Below are 17,351 nucleotides of genomic sequence, written 5' to 3'. Positions count from 1 at the left end.
TTTAATAAGACGAAAAGAAAGTATTTTTAGAACTCTTATCTGTATGTCTGTCTGTATGTTTGTTTCGACGCAAAAACTACTACACGAAATTGGATGCGATTACACAGTTGTGTTCCTGAAGGCCTAACTTAAAGTCTGGTGTACGTTTTAACTTAATACGCCATCTACAATTGGTCTATTTCAAAATGCACAAAAAGTACAAAAAGCAGTCAAAAAGCTGACAGAGAATAGAAATACTGGCATAGGCATTGGTTGATGTACCGTTACATACCACCTAATGTCCCTATACAATGTCTACTAACCACAAAGTCACGCGGCGTGCCCGCATCTTTTGCCTGCCATTCCGTACTTTCATTGTCTCATTGCCAACACAATCACTATCGTTATTCTTCTAAAACACATAAAACTGTCCTCTAATAAATACTTTTTCTACTACTTAAAATAGCTAACAAACTGTCTGTCTACCTGACGGAATGTGGCACCTAACCTAACCGTATTATGGACATAGACAAATTGAACACCATTGTCCAATTCGTTGGCATTCCCCGATTTCTATTTACTGAAGCTTACCTGTTAGACAATATAGAAGATTAGATATTGCAATGAGTACCTATCTACTTTTGAAGGTATCTTATGTTAAAACTTACTCCTTTCAAGCTACTGTTTTACAGTAGAAGTTAGAAATAAGTAATAGATACCTCTTAGATGACGAATCGGAAAAAACTCTATCATTTTATTACGGCTCGAGTTGAATTTACCCATACAACTGTTATTATAATGCATAAATACGATCCTAGGTTATTTGTGGTTTTATTATTAACCTGCCTCGGCTTCGTACTGATGCAATATTTATTTGTGTAACTTTTAAATTGTTCAACACATTTTAGTAAAGATGATATTTGCTCTAAGATTTTAAAATGAAAGGCATATACTCGTAAATTTTACCTTTAACAATTACAAACTTTTAACTTAAACCCCATTTTTTTAGCTGAGATATTACCTTAAACATATTGTGTGAATGTTTTATAATGCCAAAATTAATTAAAATTTTTGTTATAGATTATATTCCTTTATTTCAAACTGTTCAGGAAGCGCACGACTTTACCGACTTCAATTACATTTATTGTGATTATTTATTAAAAATATATATTTCCCACAATAAAAAGTAAAGCCTATAGCACTTAGGGTTAATAAACCTTTCTAACAGTAAAATAATTTTTTAAATCAGATCAGTAGTACCGGAGATGACCCCGAAACATCCAAACTCACAATCTTTATCTCTTTATAATATATATCTATATAATGTACCTATAACATAGATTAGCTTTTGCCCGCAGCTCCGCTCGCGTGTGAAAGCGTAACACTCACCGTATATACAAGTCGCGCTTGGTGATGATCCATTCTGCAAACAGAATTATTACTGAACTACTTGATATATTTTTTGTGCCAATTGTGATCACTCATCCTAGTTGGAACCACAACGGGGCATGCTTAACTGGCATTAGTGCTACAACCTCTAAGCAATCACTCGTTCCTCATTGTATTATATACTAAAATGATAATCAAGTACCTAATACCTTCATAATATTTCAGCCAATCAACTGATCGATTATTTTATAGCATGTCATTCTTTAGATTGATATAACTTTTTATTTATAAACCGATTGAAATAAAACAAACACTAAATGTTAAATGGAAAAACATTAGTTAAAATCGTTTTCAAATCGATTAAGCCGTTTCAGAGATTAGCGTGCACAAACGTACAGACAAACAAACAAAAATTCTAAAAATCATTGTTTTGGGTTCTACTACGTTAATAGAGCTCTCCTATAATAGTTTTTCTTATACATATATTTTCCATGTACAGACAGCGACCAGTTATGATTTTATTAGTGTGAGTATTGCGTCTGAGCATCTTCTGCTTGATTAGCAAAATATTATATTGTTTGCCTTGCCACGATCGACTGGACTAATAGTCGCGATCGACTATATATCATATACATACATACATATATATATGTATTAAGCCTATCTACCTGTCAATATTTTTTCATTACTACCTACAGTATATTTTTGTCCACCTCAGAGAGACGATTTATAACTCATTACGTTGCTATTGCTTATAGATTAAAATTATTGTGAAACTTGATTAAATCATCTTATATAACTAAAAATTGGGTTTCAATAGAAGCTCCATTGTGCTATATTAAACATAAATTGGTGGCCCATGAAAAGAATCTATATGTAACGTCGCAATATCAAAGTGGAATATTCGGAGTGGATATCAAGACAAGTTCAAGATCTATCAAGTAAAGTTCAAATGGAAGTTTAATACAAATAATACCGGGCAGTGAGGCAGCTAAAGTTTCACACCGCAGTATAGTTCAACGAAAAGATAAGTACCATTCCTTTGTTCCTTCCTAAATACATAATTACTACAAACCACAACTAAATACATCCTACACAATCTCATAATTCCTTACGAATATTAAGTAATAGCGTACCCACTTGCATAATTAGGAACTTATATAATTACTTCTTTAAATAGTTACTTAAATACCAACTAAAAACAAGTCACAATTTACCCACCTATGTAATATATTTAATTGCAAAACAATCATTTATATATACGTGTATATATTCTTTATTGCACTAAAACATACATTAACAACAATAAGTTAATAACAATGTTAGCAAAGGCGAACTTATCTATAACAGATAATTTGAAAGATACAATATTAATACATACTACATATAAATATAAACCTACATAAATATAATTTGTAATCTAGTGTTATTTAATTCATTATAATTGTTACTGCATTTTCTCGCACTGTATAACTACGTTAAAGTAAATGCTGTGAATACCTATAATAGGCATGTGCATAAATATTGTATTATATTTAATGTTTGTTATACCTATATGTTATAATGCAATATGCTGTTGGTGTTCCTTAAATAAATAAATAAATACCATACTCTTCATATGGCGTTATGTCACCTCCATGCTATATACACCTTACATATCTAGAATTGCTTTTACATAAGGATATCTAAATCAGTCCATATGAATAATAAATATTTTTTTTTGTTTTGCGGTTGTTGTCATTTTGATCTCGTATCAGTAAATAATAATAAAGGTCGGCAAAACACCTGTAATACATGTGCTTATAGGCAGCGGTAGTCACTTCATCATCACATCAGCCTTTAACTGTCCACTGCAGAATATAAGCCTCCCCTTAGGAAGGTTTTGCCAGTAGTTGCTACGCTCGGCAAGCGGAATGGCAACCGCAGTTAAGATTTAGAGATGTTTTAGGAGGGATGCTGCTGCCCATGCCTCGCCTTCCCTTAGGCTTACGACACCCACGCGAAAGGAAGGACATACTCTATTCCGAGACCACACATTAGTCATTTACCATCAAGTAATTAAGCCGCATACTCATTTACCTTCTGTGTTATATTTTTAAGAACAATAAATATATTATGCATACAGTTAATTAACGCTAAATTCTAACTGCATCCTAACCTTTGAATACTTTTTTCTTTCTTCTTATTCCGCCAATTAATTAAAAATAACAGCTTCAATGAATTGGTAGCTTACGGAATCTGTCCTCGTCGACTTGTCGTCTATGACATGATAATGACATGGTGTTACACTGTAAAAAATGCACTTTTTTTGTTGTTTTTCCGCAATTTATAAAATATACAAAATAAATCTTTTCTTTCGATAAATATACGATTAATTTCAAGATACTTCAGCTCTGCTAATACACCTATATCTACGTATTAACATACATCTTACCTACCGGATAGTAAGATCATAATCGGAAAAACACGTTTTTGTCCAAAACTTTACTTACTTCTCTCAACTGCACGGCTCTTACTCCTTAGCCTCATGTCTATTAGTTCTATTACCTTAATAGTTTATTCCCGTATGAGTTAAATGTCGATATTAAATTAATGTAAACAAAATTTTCATTAAACAGCGAAACCATTATCGTCTTCAATACATTTGGATAAACCTTGTTATTACTTACTATATATAGAAAAATCCAGAAAATTAGGTGTGAGTACTAAATCGTTTTCAATTTTGAATTTGGAATGATGAAATCAAACGTGCCAGTAACAATTTATTTCTTCATACGAGGTCTCGTTGTTGAATTAAAATATTGAAATAATATATATACATATAGTACCAGTACCAGTTACTGTTGATACGAGTATATTAGTCCAATTTCTATGCCATTTTTCTTTGACTATCTGAATAATATATCACTTAAGTACATGTGGAATAAAAATCAAATATTATGATATTCATCCAATTACAATACAGACAAAATCTAGTAATTTTTTTTATATGTACATAAAGTTTATCTAAGTAACTATGTTAAATCTATTTCTATTCCAGCCCGGGTTTACCTATTGTTGGGTAGGTATAGGCCTCTTTATGATGCCAGATAATCCGAATCTTCGCCATGCGCATCCAAATCTTCCCTACCCTTCTTCTTACATAATTATCTGCCCAGCGCATGGTATGTCTTCCATGTTTCTCCGGATAATTCTTGATCTCCACTCTACGATTTTACGGTTCTAACGTCCATCCTCACATCTGCTCATGTGGCCTGCCCATCTCCACTTTAACCTGGAAACTACTAAGTCTAGCTACTATCTTTGAAACCAGTGTGCTTTGGGATTTTTATGTTTAGAATGTGATCAATGAGCAAAATACCTAACATAGTTCATTCCATCGCTGTTTGCCGCAACTTGAAGCTTCCACACAAGTTTAATTGTAAGAGTCTATGTTATATATAATAACTATGTTTAATATATATTATTCCTAATTATTAATACATTGACAAACATTGTATTTTTCGGCTACTAAAGAGACGACACACATACATATATACACATGTATTGTTGTAACTAGAACATGTTCTGCAATTCAGATTGTTACGTGTTTAATGAAATTGTGAATAGGTAGTAAATAATCACGCTGTATTCTATATAAGTCATCATCATCTTCCTTCCCTTATCCCAAATATTATTGAGGGCCAGCGTAATATGATTTTTTATCCATATTACAAAAAGATTTAGCTTATAGTTTTATAACCGGCCGCATGCCTGATATCAACCCTCTTTGGGAATGCATTTGTTGGTGGTTTCCGCCTCTTACGGTATGGAGGAAAGAATTGAGGAAAAAAAAGGGAATGTTGGAAATGCGTAAAGGAAATTGATAAATAGGAGGAAGAAGGGACTTATGCGGAAAACGAAAGGGGGGAATACTGCAGTTGCGGAAAGGACTGTGACACTGCAGCAGCTCGGGAAGCCGGGGTCTCATACCCGTATGCTATTATTCTAGAATCGGAAAGATTTCTAGACATGGACACCCCTGACATATTCAATACTATATAAGTATACCTCTTAAAACATCACCGAAGCCACTACTAGAACCCCCCCACCTTCATTAAAGGGAGGCCTATGTTAAACAGTGGACAGTTAACGGCTAATATGATAATGATGAATACTTCCACATTAATTTAAATAAAATTAATTTCGAACTGAAGGGTTCCCTCTGAAAATCAGCGCTTTAGCTTCTCGGCTGCAGCACAATTTTGAGGGGAGACTATTTCGGCAACTATTAAGTACCTAACACCTTTAGTTGGGAGAAAAATAATTGTTAGGAATGGGGTCTAACACATTGCTAGCATGTATAGCATGTATAGGTATATTAGATCGACATCCACGCGATTCCGCCTGGTAATCATCGTAATAAATACTTGTGCAATTCGTCGCAATAGGCTGACTAGCTTTCAACCTCATCTATCATCTCTCACTGCTGCTTCGCCAGTGTATACCGATAGCACAAGTGGAGTTAGCATTCCATTATTATCCATTAAAAAAATAGATGTTTACGTGTTATGTTCATCAACTTAATAATCGAGGGATGGGCAACAGCATCTCTCTTAAAACATCATCATAAACCAAACTGCAGTTGCCAATTTAAGCTTGGCAACTACTGGCAAAATCCCACCAATGGCAAATTATCATAAGGAACGCTCCATCTCTTTATGACAATCGATGGGAGAGGCCTATGTTCAGCAATGAACAGATAACGGCTAAAATGATGAATGACAATGTTATGTTCATAGAAGTATTTAAAGGGAGCCGGATGGGCCGTGCCCACACCAAAGTTTCCTGGTGCCCACCCCGTATTCAAGAGAACTCAGCTTTGAGTATTTGTAAAATGTTTAATATATTATAATACAATTGCGCCTTTAATAAGGATCGGATGCCCCTTAAAAATATTCTTAAATACCCAAATGATAATGAAACTTTGTATGAACATTCTCTATAAGTGTAAAATTGTTTGTTTATTAAATATTATTATTAATTCATTACCGACCTAAATATTATTCAATCTACTAGCGCTTTACTAGCTTCATTGAAACGAATTGAAAAAGGGCAACTAAAATTACAGCGATGTATCCGCTCGAGTCCACATTTCAACAACGACGGATGTGTGCGTCAGATTAAATTTGTTACTGAAGCGTTTCAATCGCTGGATACAAAGATATCGCCTTACCAAAGCCCAGTTTTAAGCGATGAAAGCGCTGTAGGAGGTATGCGACAGATCAATAGCGGTTGTGCGATGTTGCCGCACTGCTTACCCCTCAATCGAGCTGGGTCTTTGTACTCGAGTACTCTCTATGGGCCGAAAGGCGGTCTTAAACTGGAGTGAAGAAGATTTTTTCCCATAAAAAATTCAATTTTCACCTTTTCTCATTTAAATATAATATTTTTTTTAACATAATAAGAAAAAAATAAGTAGGACAATATTTAGAAAAGTTTAAGCGTTTCAATACAAAATCTATCTAAATATGCGCAGTGTTTCGACAAAGGCGGCCTTAATTTGGAGTGTCTACGGAATAATTCCAATTAGCTGATGATACATTACTGTTAAGATTCTATCTAACGGGTCTTGTCTTGCAATGGGTATAATGAAACAGCATACATTGGAGTAATAATTAAAGATTCTATCCCAAAAAACCCGACTTCAATTGTTGACATAACCAGTTATTTTGATTTAAAAACTAAATTACTGAACCGATTTTGATAAAAATTCTATGGAACTAATCTGTGAGTATAAAAGTAATAGATAAAAAAAGAATTTTCTAAATCGGTTTACAACTGACGGAGTTATGAAGGGACAAACATAAAAAAATACAACCGAATTGAGTACCTCCTTCTTTAAGAAGTCAATTGAAAATTAAAAAAAAAAACATAATTAACATCATTTACTTTATTAAGTTGAGTTAGACCGAACGTTGCCTTTACTTGTCCATTTATTATTTAATGCACATACCAAAAACATGTTACGAACATTCTAAAAACGTTCGTGTTGCTTGCTTGAATGCAGTCATTCGGGAACAATTTGGTACATACCTAGTAGTTCATAAGAAACGGAAATTAATACGATCAATTAGGTAAGTATGTACTTATTTACCTTATTGTTATTTCGACGCTTTGCCTAGATTTTTTATTTATATTTATTACTAGCTTTTTGCCCGCTATTTCGTACGCATAGATTTCAAGTAGAAGTAAAACAAGTAAATGCCGTAACAATAATTTTTAGAAAGTTTATCTCTCTGTCTGTGTACATGTTTGTTCTGGCTTTACGTAAAAACTATTATAAATTAGATGCGGTTTTCACAGTTGTGTTTTTGGATATTTTACTTAAAATCTGATGTATGTTTCATCTTGATAAGCTATCTACATGTAGTCTATTTCTATTTATATTATATTAGTTTTCTACTTTTGAAATCCACGCGTGCAAAGTAACAGGTAAAAAGCTAGTCCTAAATAATATAATAAACAGGTCAAAAATTAAGTAATATTACATATCAATATCTTTTTTTTTATACAACTTAGAATGGCAAACAAGCTGACGGCCCACCTGATGGAAAGTGGTATATAGACCACCCATAGACCTGAGCAGCATCATGGACATAAAATATCGATATAATGTATATATATCGATATCGTGAACAACTTATTATAGTAATTATGTTTATTACTTTTTATTAATGAACAAATAACATTTCGATTTAGACCTTTTTATTATTACAACACTATTAGGCATTGGTAATATGATACCTATAATACCCATGATACTGGGTTCTTAATTTCGATATTGTATAATGGATAACAGATATTTAACATATTCGTTATTCAGCCAATATATTTTTTATATCACTGAGATGATAAACATATGGCCCACCTGATGGTAAGCAATTACCGTAGCCTATAAACGATTCGCAGGCATTACGCGCGTATTGCCGAATCTGAAGAAACATTTTTACCCCTTTTCTGAATACCCTCCCACTGTAGATCACATGAAAAATATATAGACATTGTAACTAAAATATATAGGTCCCATATTTTACGTGACGCTTAATCAAACCGACAGAAAATCTTTTTTTTTTTACAACACAGGGGGCAAACGAGCATGCTGCTCACCTGATGGTAAGTGACTACCGCTGCCAATAATCACCTATAGCACCAAAGGCATTGCAGGTATGCTGTCGGCCTTTTAAAAAGGAATATGCTCTTTTCTTGAAGGTTATAATGTCGTATCGGTTCGGAAATACTGCTGCTGGAAGTTGATTCCAAAGAGTGGTTGTGCGTGGAATAAAGTGAATTGAAAAACGCAGAGGTTGGCGGTCTTCCATCGTACGTTTTTTCATGTCCCAATTTCTAAAGATTATTGTTTTGGCTTTTGCTCAGATCGGATATTAAGACCGTTCATATATTTTTTTGTTATATATCTCCTATGTATATAAGTTGCCTATTTATATTTTATTTATATAGGTAAAAATAAAAGAACAATTGGATAATATAATATAGTATAAATACTACATTTACTGCCTACATGACATCAGGTTTATTGTTCAGCATATAAATCCGATGCCATGCGGGCAAGACTACGTTTAACTAAATCTGCTTTCTATCCACAAAGTAATAAATAAATAAATTGTTATTTGAACAACTAATACACTTTTATTTATAATGGATCTCGCAGGTAAATAGTAGAAAGTTGATTTGAGAAGTTAATTCACGGAACAAAATAACTGTTGTATCTAAATAAGGCACAAACGCTAAACATCAAATATTAATAATATTACTTCGTTGACTTAAAACTACGATAACTGATTATCTTACGAAAAATATATAAAAGCTTGTATAGATGATTGAATGTTTGTATGTTTGTTACTCAATCACGCCTAAACTGCAGAACGGATTTGACTGATATTTCAGGTATTCAAACTAAGCGCATAGGTTAGTATCTAGTATTAGTAACTGCCTAAGCCGAAACTGTTTCTGTACTAACTGCGACTGGACGTAGGTATCGTTAGACGTATTAAATGTAATTAAAATATTCACTTTACGCTCTGCTACCATGTTGGAGAAAGCTTAATAAAATAATGTACAACAGGAAAAAGACATCGGTCTTCAAGTTTTATTAGTAGACTAGCAAACTTCAATAGACTGTCAATAATAAAAAGAATTAATATTTTTACCATTGAGGTTATCTACTCTAACATTAAAGAACTAAAATAATACTTTTTAGCTATACAATGTAAAATTTAAGTCGTTAAACATAGAACATATTGAAACAGAAATTTATTGAAAATTTTTGAGCCTCTTATATTAACTTATATACTATTTATATCTATAGACGAAAGTTACCACGTTCCATCAGGTGGGCCGTTAGCTTATTTTTTATTCTAAATTGCATAACAAAAAACTTAATAGGTAATATATAGCAATATCTATATATTTTATTTACAAGTGAATAAAGGCCTAATAATAGATATGTTAAGTACCCATTACATAATATTATATAAAGAAATCAATCGAAATTAATATAAATACCGGATTAATATGGGTGATAACGAAATGAGTGATGACCTTCTTTCCACCATCAATATCCAGAGAAATCCAATATATACATATTACATAATAAATAGATACAATATATATGTAGTTGTACAACAATTAGTCCTTTACCTTAAAGTTGTCTTGAAAAGATTGCTCTTAGCAATAAGACCGCCTTACTGTACTTATACAATTGTATTGTTGTTGTATTGTTGTGTTTGTAAATTGTCTTGCTTATTTCCTATATTGTATAATGCAAATAAAATATACTCATTCAATCATTCATTCATATATTAGAGATATAGGTAATATAGATATTATATTAACCATACCTCTAAATAAGTGGATGCGCTGTATAGTATTGGAGGTTTAAATATGTCTGTCATTTGTCAATCTGCGCTTTTCTTAAAAATAAATTCATTTCATTGTTAGATACATAGATACATAATTTATTTGCGTCACTTACAGCACACAAATAACATTAAATATTGGTACGTACTTAAAAAATAAATAAAACAAAACATATACAAAAAAAAAAACTATAAGAAAGCACATAAAAGAGGTTACATAATTTTTCATGAATGTGCCACAATAACACAAAATGGTCACAGCTCAATTTATTGCTTTGCCCTCAAAAGAGCAAAACACTGATATTCTGTTGTGGTCAAATAGAATACACTCTACAATTACTAGAATACACTATTAAATTAATGTTAACAATTCCGATTTCACTTGTATATTAACTTAATAATACTCGTTTTTAATAAACCAATTCATCACGCAAGCGGATTAAACCCGCGAACATGTTCCACGCATCATTATTTCATACAATATTTCAGTTTCGTGCACGATTCCCGGATGTATGAAGGCGTAATAAAACAGCATGCATAAATGAAGTGACCCTTAAGTTCTGACGCTTGCGAGATATCCCGTGTGCGTCATTATCACAGTAGATGTTCTAGGTGAGGACGTAATACTGGTTACGTCATGCGTAGCCCACGCATAACTGAAAATACCGCAAATACTAAAATTTAGAACACGTAATTTCATTTTATGCATAAAACCGAATAATATTACTAAGTTGAACAACTAATAGCCAACAGAAAATTTGATAACAATTTATTTGATCGTAAATCAAACTTCATATGAAAATATAGTTAAACTAAATATGTATAAAAAGACTTTATTAATTATACCTACACATTTTAATAAATTTTAATAGTTTAATTTGCCCTTTACAAACCCACAGCGGTCGCAGAGCCTCTAATTAGTAACTATCATACATCTGCGTACGATAATCCATCTATAGGTAGGTACCTATTATGTCGAGGACGAGAGGGGCCGTTGCCAAGGGACCCTCCCACGACGCGGCACCCGTATGACGTGTCTACTGCGGCAACAGCCACCGCTACCGTAATCTAGATGCGCGGTCGCAACCTGCCGCACTGTACGCAGCTTACTAGGCGAACAGAAAATACAAGTAGTTTACTCAACTGACGATATTGAGCTATCGCTCCTCCCGCGATTCGAGGCAATTTGACCAAGAATAGGGTGCTATGAGACAACTCAGGGTTCTATTTATTTTGGAAGATTATTGCTGCAGTTGACTGTTGATCAAGATCATTATTTTAAGCTGCGATTTTATACGAGTGACTTGGGTATGTCGATTGATCAGGATGAGTAGCCTGTCCTCTCTTTGGTAAATAATAAGTGTAAACCAATTTTCATAACAATTGATTACCATAATATATAGAATAGAATATATAAACCATTGGTTACGGCACCAAAACGTAATAAACAAACAAATATTTAAACAAACCCATTTTACCATTTTTTAATAAGGATTGTGGGATATTTATTTATGAGCCCGATTTCTCTAAATATTAAAGAATAAAATTTCCATTTGATATTACAGCGAAATCTTTGAGGACCAATATGAACAAAATTTATAATAAATTTAAATAAAAATATTATAAATTTAGTACATAAACAGTAATTTCCCTCAAATAAAATAAAAATATTAGGTTAAAAGATATTTAGAGTAATGGTGTCTCAGAATCGAAAACATATTGATTTACATATGAAATTTTAAACTGTATTTTACTTACCTATTATAGATATCTAGAATGTAACAGACACGAAAGGTATTATTATGTTTACAGGTCTTTGAAATAGTTGATAATTCTGTATCCTTGAACGTTTTTCATAATATTTTATTAATAATATTGTTTTCACAATCATCACTATCAGACCTGAAGGTCTACTCTTGAATTTAATATCGATATCAACTTAATCTATTGCCAAATACATTTTTTTACTGCACTCGTGACAACAATTAAGAATTAGGTTAGAATTAGGATTCGTTCGCAATCATTTGCATTGACAAGTTATACTAATATGTTCTGATAGATGCTATCAGAACAATATGAAACCATTCTGTCGCTAGTGTTGCAATTCGAGAGTGTGAAACGTCGCAATTCTAATACCAATCTATTGGAATTTATTTCAAAAGTAACCCCACATCAATAATCCATTACCTACTTATACAAGTAAAGTTCAAACGCCGGAATTTTTAAACAGTGGAAACTGAATATTTTTCCCAAAGTAATGGTAGATTTTTAATTTGCATTCAGCTAACGACTTAGATTTCATATAAATTTGCCACCTGTGTGTTCAGAGGCAATAATAAGTAAGTGAACAGCTCAAAGATAGCGACAAAAATCATGCATAATATAAAAAAATCCTCTTTTAAATCCTCTTCTTACTTTAACAGAAGAGACCCGTTACCAATGTTAATAAATGAGACAGCCGCTAAAGAATTTCTAAGATAAGAATAATATTACCTACTGTTATCCAAATTTAATAAAAAAATATTCGGCGTTTACCTAAAATTATTAATATAAAAATCAGCCAACTGACTACTCGTATGTATTGCTTAGTTGCTCAACCATGTTAACCACCCGAAAGAAGAGATTGGTCTTGTTGTGTGTGCCGTAGCGTGCGTGACGTCGTGTGTCTGGGGAGTTGCGCAGTGCGCGCTGCCCACCCGGCTATCATACAAGAGCAGCAGTTCCCAGAGACATTCTCCAAATGGCAATCACATATTCGAGTAATAAAAATTAAACCTTAGCGGTATACGAATAAAGTTAAAAATTTTATTAAGAGTATTAAGACTTTTCGTGTCTGATAACATTTACACATGTTGCGCATCGCATTGCGCGGCTTTTCCACCGCCGTTTCATTATGCTCTCCTAGTACAAATGCCCGCTGTGTCGTGGCACGCGCCATATTTCTCTGTTTGCCACTATTCTTTCTCATCATCATAATAACATTTATTATAATTATCTCCAACTAACGATATGATCTAATGTATCCATCCACTTTATAAGAATATTTGGTATAAGTTATTTTATACTATTTTGCAGAGACTTTGCTATTTAGGGTGGTTGTCATAATGTGTTAATTTAACGTCAACATTTTACAATTTAACATCTCGATCTACTTTTACAATCGCATAGAAAAAAACACCAAATTCGGCTTCTTCCGGCCCCTTGCGATGATATCATATATAAATAAACAAACACTAAAATTGAAATTTTGCGTGGTACTCTACCAATGTACTAAAATTGCTCAGTAAATATGGAATAAATTACCGTCGAAACCATTGTATCGATTTGGACTAAAGAAACTGTATTATGTAGATTATAATGGAGCCAATATGCGAAATTTTAAAAGTTATGCAAATCATAACCAAATTGTTTCCTCTGTAGATAAATACAATTTCTCTCTAAATCCAAAGTAATTTTTGTTAGTGTTTTTTCTAGCCTGCACAAGTGAGATAACAGTTGAGAATGATAGTTGAAAACAAAGAATATATCTTAATTAGCCACTATTGTTTCCAAAAGAAACCATGAAGACCTCCGCAAGATTAAACCTCATCCTTATAGGCTATATTGCTAGCAATGGTTACTTTGCTAACAATTGCTAGCGGTTAAAGTCTCTCATTTTCATTCTATATATTAAATGGTTGTTACGAAAAAAAAATTAATTTACAGTTTGTTCAGTATCTAAAAAAAGAGTAAAAGTCTTCTTAAACAAATTATCTTAGGTATCGAAATGAGACACAGAAGTAACCAAGAGAAAGGAGCCAGTGGGCCAAAACGAATCCCTGAGCGAACTACAAAATGTATGCAGAAGCTAATAAATAGAAAATACCTAGGTATTTCCTATTAGGAATATATATGGTATTATTTCATAGACATTAATGTAATTAACACGTATCGTTTACACCTTATAAGTATAGAAGATATGTATATTTTAATACCTACATAAATATATATACATACATTGCCGTTCAACACAATAGAATTTCATTGAACAATTCTCTGATGACTATAATCTAAAATAGAATAATATACACACACTTATTTTACGCATTATCTAGGTCTAATTTTCGTACGAAGTGCATTCCGGTAACACCTCATTTATATAACTGTTGAATTATGAAATTCAATTTTTAATTCAAAGTTGATGACACAAAAGGAGAGATAAGAAAGGAAGAATCCCGGAAAACGGAACCAGTTCTATCAAGTGAATACTGTGGACGAAGATTGATATTTTTAACCGTTTTAGTATTTAATTCAATGTAGATTACATGTAAATAATCTAGAAAAATGAAAGAATAATACAATTACATCAGGCAAATACTCTTACTAAGAACAGGAAAATACTCATGTTATGAACTTTGAAAATGACATTATATGCGATTATCTTACTGATTGATATTACTGATTAGCTTGGATCTTCTCTTTATACTTGGCAACAAGCTCAAAGTATAAAATCTAGTTTAAATATCTTTAAGTCAACTCTTTACGTGTGGGTAAAGAGCCTGTGTGTATGTTCGGGAGCTAAATACCATCAGATCTTCAAAAAAGGCACATCTCCCATCGTTCATGATTCATTAAAGATACTATAAATAATAATATTACATGGTAATGTTAACTAAAGATATCAACCATTTGTGTTTATACAATCATTAATACCTACTTTAGTGCACATGATAATAGTTTATATATAATTGAGATACCACAAGTATTTTGATAAAAGCAAAGAATTTCCGTCTAAAAAAACTATCAAAATACCGTTGTAACAAAATCTCTTACAATAATTTTCATTACTTTATTTTTTATCGTCAAGTCACGAGTAAACGCCGATAAATTGGTTTCCCACCAAGTCTTTTCAACCAACTTGTTCGTACAAAAAAGGAATGTCAACCACGCCAAAATGATCCTTAAGCATTGAGATTATCGGGAGAACATAAAATTACGAAATACATCAGAAATACTTCACATACTTGAGGAAATGCTTCCATTTTCGTATTTATAACGATGGAGGTTCCAACGATAGGGATCATTAAAACTCATCAGTTCAAAAGTTATGTTTGCAAAAAGAACCTTAGTTCTATACGACACGATATTATTTGGAATGTAGTTGGAGCTGACGAAGGCCATTTGCCTCATTCAGTCGAATGAGGGTCGCCGATAAAATGAGCGAGATAGAAATAATGGAATGGCACGCCGATAACTACAACCATTTATGCGTTCCTAGTAGCTGAGATCGTTCGCGTGTCGGTCGAGGTGGCGCGGTGCCTTTTTCTCGCACCACACGCAGCACCCGCCTGCCTCCAGCCAGTGATTGCTTTTCTTTCTCTTCTTACTTATTTAGTCTCTTAACCAACTGCTTAAGAGACTAAATAAGCAAAACACTGACAAAGTATCAAATATATTTATTGCATTGAAGAAACACAATTAGGTAAGTAATTAGAGGTAGTGAAGATTTTTTAATCTTTGTTTATTATACTGTACTGTTGGAACAAAAACATTATCATTATTGTCATGTATTTTAAATACTCTAATCACGCGCTGCTAATGAAAGGTTCCAGAACTGTTGGCGTATTTTGCCTTTTAAAAATAAATTTCAATGTATGTATTAATTAATCCATTTAAGTTTCAGTTTGTTTATATACCCATTGCATTGACCGTAACATCTAATTTTCTTTAAACTGTGTATAAGAGTATTAAATTAATACTTTACATGCTACTTAATCAAACATGTCTTTGAAGTCATATACAGCAACGGAAATGCATTATGTCCAAACATGGCACGTGATGCGTGCATGACATATTTTTATACGTTTTATTGTATCTAGTTGTATACCTATGCAGAGTGTATGTAGCGTTAATGAATTACAGTCACAAACATCAACATGGATTCATTGATATAATTAGACAAACAAGCTTGATATTTCATATTATCATTAATTTTATTATCATGCTATTCTCTCATCATCAATCTCCACGTGATTCTTCATGCTCGGGTTATGGAATAAGCTCCCTGTCGAGGTTTTTTCAAGAAACTACAGCATAGGGTTCTTCAGAAAAGGGGTAAAAATATTTCTTCAGGGTCGAAAACTGGCGCATAATGCCTTTGGTATTGCAGGCATTTACAGGCTACCGTAACTGCTTACCGTCAGGTGGGCCATATACTTGTTTGCCTCATCAGTGGTATTAAAAAATTCTCTCGAAATAACCGTGGTTACTTCCCGGTGAATTCATCATAATGAGCTGACTGAACTGAAGTCATCCTCACCTATCAGTTATTTCTGTAGTCTCTCTAGCAAAAAATAATAACGCAGACATGATCGTAAATGTATTTTCATTCTCATCCTTCAAAAAATCATACATGATCATAAAAATCTCGGTTACCATTGGGAACTCTCTAGTTTTTTTTTACTGGGTCAGAATTGAATTAACCTGCGCTATCGGTTACGTTACACATTAGCGGGGCACCAATGAAAGATAATAGGTAACTATGAAAGCAGGTCAATAAGTCCATGATGACGAACTGCAAAGAATTAATCATCATATATTCTAGGAGGAAACGCGTGGAGATCGAGCCAATAGGGCAGTTGCTAACAATGAAGCTTTTAGACCAGATTCTAATAATCCCGTTTTCCCCTGTACGAAAATGTAACTATAGTTTTTACCCACAACTTCGCACAACCGAGATATACTGGTATTAATCGTGATAAACCTTCTCCGTCCCAAATAAAATCCTTGTTCATCCCAAATAATACGTGTATACCAAATTTCCTTTCGATTGTTTATTCATTAAAGCGACAATCGAAAGGAAATGCGACAAAAGTTAAATAAACAAATTAATTTTAAGGCCTTCACATTTATGATATTATTAAGAAGGTAAGAATTAAGATACAAGTATATATAAGTAACAGGATCAATGAAAGAAATTTTATAGATTCGAAGCGAATACTTTCAAGATCACGACAACAAATTATGGATTTAAAAACAAAGGCGAAATTTTATTTTAAATGCAATTATATATACAGAATAATGATA

At 32.8% G+C, this 17,351-nt stretch overlaps 1 long non-coding RNA gene across 1 annotated transcript; it reads right to left on the bottom strand.

Moving 5' to 3' along the window:
- Positions 1-7,285: 7,285 nt before the first annotated feature.
- Positions 7,286-12,206, bottom strand: LOC128200626 (uncharacterized). Its single transcript, XR_008252814.1, has 3 exons — positions 12,045-12,206; positions 11,254-11,395; positions 7,286-10,942 (listed from the first exon to the last, which is right to left on the bottom strand). It is a non-coding gene; the product is annotated as an uncharacterized LOC128200626 (long non-coding RNA).
- Positions 12,207-17,351: the final 5,145 nt, after the last annotated feature.

The sequence above is a fragment of the Galleria mellonella genome, unplaced genomic scaffold, assembly GCF_026898425.1.
Source record: "Galleria mellonella isolate WM207_F2 unplaced genomic scaffold, CSIRO_AGI_GalMel_v1 utg223, whole genome shotgun sequence".
Classification (NCBI taxonomy): domain Eukaryota; kingdom Metazoa; phylum Arthropoda; class Insecta; order Lepidoptera; family Pyralidae; genus Galleria; species Galleria mellonella.
The sequence above is the reverse complement of the archived record's forward strand: the minus strand, read 5'-3'. Positions and strand labels throughout refer to the sequence as shown.